This window comes from Carlito syrichta, unplaced genomic scaffold (assembly GCF_000164805.1).
Source record: "Carlito syrichta isolate Samal-C Ts95f unplaced genomic scaffold, Tarsius_syrichta-2.0.1 Scaffold303528, whole genome shotgun sequence".
NCBI classification, from domain to species: Eukaryota; Metazoa; Chordata; class Mammalia; order Primates; family Tarsiidae; genus Carlito; species Carlito syrichta.
In genome coordinates, this window is record NW_007247624.1 from 331,639 (window position 1) to 336,081 (window position 4,443).

Below are 4,443 nucleotides of genomic sequence, written 5' to 3' on the forward strand. Positions count from 1 at the left end.
ATCTAGTTCAGTTTCGATGAGCAGCAGAGTAGGTTCCATGTTTTTGCTATTGTAAAGGGTGCTGCAACGAACATGCATGTGAAGGTATTTTTTTGTAAGGTGATTAACTTCCTACAGGTATATTCCAAGAAGGGATATTGCTAGATCATATGGAAGGTCAATTTCTAGTTCGTTTGGAAATTGCCACACTGTTTTTCATTGAGGTTGAACTAGTTTGCATTCCCACCAACAGTGTAGAAAAGATTCCTTTTCTCTGCATCCTCACCAGCATTTGTTGCTTTTTGTTTTATCAATGATGGCCATTCTTAATGGAGTTAGGTGATATCTCAATATAGTTTTGATTTGCATTTCTCTGATGATTAGTGAGGTGGAGAATTTTTTCATGTGTCTGTTGGCTGCTCATATATCTTCTTTTGAGAAGTGTCTATTCATGGTTTTTAATAAGACTTCATTTTTTGTTTTTTGTTTTTTCCTTTTGGTACATTTAAGTTCCTTGTAGATCCTGGATGTTAGGCCTTTGTCAGATATGAAGTTAGCAAATAGTTTTGCCCATTATATGGGCTGTCTTCCCACTCTCTTGATAGTTTCTCTTGCTTTGCAGAAGCTTTTCAGTTTGATGAGGTTGCACTTGTCAGTCTTATCTCTTATGACATGGGCTTTGGATTGATTGCCTATTCCAATTTCTGTAGCGGTGTGTTATGCGTTTTCTAAGATTTTTTAAATTTTTTAAATTCTATTTTAAATATGTGGGGTACAATTCTGGGTTAGGTATATAAATGTTTATCATGCGGGTACTCTTGTTGATGAGGTGTGCCTCCCCTCCCCTGGCAGTTTCCTACTACTGCCAATCGATTTGTTATAGTATTAAGATAGTTGTTCAAGGTTCGCTTGTGAGTGAGAACATGTGATACTCAGTTCTTTGTTTCAGTGATAAATCACCCAGTATTATAGCCTCTAAATCCATCCAAATTGATGCGAAGTTCATAATTTTGTCCATCTTTATGGCTGGGTAATAGTCCATCATGTATATGTACACCACATTTTTTTTTTTTTTTCCAGTCCTTTTCTGATGCGCAGCACGGTTGGTTCCACGTTTTTGATATTCTGAATAATGCTGCAATAAACACACGTGTGCAGGTATCTTTTTCACAGAGTGATTTGAGTTCCCCCAGGTATATTCCCAGTAGGGGGATTACAGGGTCTTATGGGAGGTCACTTTTTAGATCTTTTAGGAATTTCCACACTGCTTTCTACAGAGGCTGTGCTAGTTGACACTCCCACCAACAGTGTAGAAGTGTTCCCTTTTTGCCGCATTCTCTCCAGAATCTGTGGTTTTTTTGAGTTATTGATCATGGCCATCCTGGCTGGAGTTAGGTGGTATCACAGTGTGGTTTTATTTTGCATTTCTTTGATGACTAATGAGACTGAGCACTGAGATTTTACATTTAGGTCTTTAATTCATTTGGTGTTGATTTTTGTGTATGGCGACCTATTTAGGGGTCCTATTTCATTCAACATGTGGCCAGCCAGTTTCCAGGCACTATTCAAAGCTTCTCTTCTAACTATTTTTAAATATACAATAATCTGTCGTTAACTATAATCACCCTACTGTGTTATCAAACACTAGAATGTATTCCTTCTACCTGTGTATTTGAACCCATTAATCTATCTGTTTTTGTGCCCTAATGTCCTTCCCCCGACACAGAATCCCTTCCCAGCCTCTAATAATTATCATTCTACTCTTTGTCTCCATAATATCAACTTGTCAAGCTTTGGGGGTTTTGGTTCTATTGCAAATTGTATTGTTTTTACTTTTCTAAATTATTTATCTATAAATTCTCCTGTGAGCTTCGTAGTGTGGGATATTCAAGGAATTTTTTCATGCCATCTTACTTATCAAATTGGAGGGCATAGATTGTTTAATTATTTTTTATTATCATTTTAATGCCCATAGGGTAAGTAGTAATGACCCCTTTTTCATTATTGGATATTTGCGTTTATTGTCTCTTGCATTTTTTACTTGGATATTTTGGACAGAGACTTACCAATTTTATTGGTGTGTTTAAAGACCCAATGTTGTGGTTTTATCAATATTCTCTCTTGTTCTTCTCTTTTTAATTTCAACAAATTTTATAGTATTTTAATTCTTTTTCCTACTTGCTTTAGACTTCAATCACTATCTTTCCTCTAGTTTTTTTTTAATTTTATTTTAAGGATATTTGGTAAAATTCAGGGTTAGGTATACAAATGGTCATTGTACAGGAAAAGTTTGGGGCTCATTTTGGTCCACACTTCACCTGATTTGAGATCAGGTACCCCTAGTAATGCAGTGTGCTCCACTCCCTGGCAGTTTCCCACTACTGCCAATCCCTTTCTTATAGTATATTGTTCAAGGTCCACTAATGAGTGTGAATATGTGGTACTCAGTTATTTGTTTCTGTGTTAGATCACTGAGTAGTATAGTCTCTATGTCCATTTAAGTTTCTGCGAGGTTCATAATTGTGTCCTTTATGGTTGCATAGTATACCATCATGTATATGTACCATATTTTTTTATCCAGTCCACTTGCATCAGCAGCATGGTTGGTTCCATGTTTTTGCTGTTGTGAATAATGGTGCAATAAGCACATGGCACATTTGAGTTCCTTGTAGATCATAGATGCTAGGCCTTTGTCACATACACCATTGGCAAATATTCTTTTTCCATTCTATGGGCTGTCTCTCTGCTCTGTTGATGGCTGCAAATAAATGGAAAATTATTCCATGCTCATGAATTGGATGAACCAACATTGTTGATATTTCCATCCTACCCAAGACAATCTACAGATTTAATGCAATTAAATTACCAGCATCATTCTTCTCAGACCTAGAAACAATACAGAAATTCATATGAAAGCATAAATGATCATGAATAGTCAAAATAATTTTCAGCAAAAGAAACAAAGTTGGAGGTATCACACTTCCAGACTTTATAAGGCTACAATAATCAAGACAGACTGGTATTGGTTCAAGGACAGGCATACAGATCAATGAAACAGGATAGAGATTCCAGAAGCAAAAGCTCAATTTCCCAACCAACTCATATTTGACAAAGCCTCCACTAACAACCACTGAGAAGAGGAGACCTCATTCAGTAAATGATGCTGAGAAAACTGGCTGACCGCATGCAGAAGATTGAAAGAAGACACTTGCCTATCACCATATACAAACATCAACTCTAAATGGATCAAAGACCTAATGTAAAACCTCAAACTATAAGAAACTTAGAGCCGGGCTCGATGGCTCAGCCTGTAATCCCGCGCCTTTGGGAGGCTGAGGTGAGTGGATTGCCTGAGCCCGCGGGTTCGAGACCCGCCTGGGCAGCAAGACCTCATCTTTACAATAAATCAAAAAATCAGCAGGGCGTGGTAGCGCACGCCTGTAATTCTGGCTACTCGGAAGGCTGAGGCGGAAGGATCGCCGGAGTCCAGCAGTCGAGGCTGCGGTGGCCGGGAGCGGCCACTGCACTCCAGCCTGGGCGACGAGTGAGACTCTAACTCAAAAAAAAAAAAAATTGCTGAACCCCTCTGAGTCTTAGCTTCCTCATCTGTAGGAGGGGAATAATAACCACCCCTACAGTATTATTGAAAGGATTGAGACTAATAGGATCTTTTGCTCTCTCTCTCTCTATATATATATATACACACACATATATATGAATAAATTTTCATAAAAGATTTTTTTAAGTATATCATATAATATAAATAATACATTCATTAAGTTTGGGTTATGTAATTTCACTAACTTTTCTATCGCTGTATTTTTTAAATAAATGGAGAATAAAAATTATCTTCCTTAACCGAATTTCAAATTTAAATCAACAGACTTTCAGGACCTACATCTAAAATGACCCAATGTTGTAACTACCATATAATGGAAAAATGGTATGACAAAAACCAAAAAAGAGCAGGTGAAAAATATCTCATTAAGAAAAAAAAATATTTCCTAAGTTAGTAAAAATCCCTTTTACTTAAATCAAAATCACAGGTTATTTATTAAGCGTTTCATTAAATTTTTTTCAAATATATTAAAATTCAACCTGAGGATAAATTGGAAAACTAGAAGATGATAGCACTTATTTATTATGCATAGATACTTAGGAATTTATTATGGGTAGGAGAACTATCAAAACTAATCACTATCATATACTAAAATCAGAATCTGGTTTCAGTGCAACCAAATCCCACCAATGTCAATGATAACACTGGAAGTTTATCTCAAAGTAAAACTGTATGACAACTCTGATGCTAAACTATGGTGCTACTTAAAGAGGAAACATGAGTACTAAAAGCACTGACAAGTTCTGTTTAAGTTATACCACTAAATTAATTTTTTAATAAAGAATGAAGTTGTCCCGGGCTCGGTGGTTCAGCCTGTAATCCCGCGCCTTTGGAAGGCTGAGGTG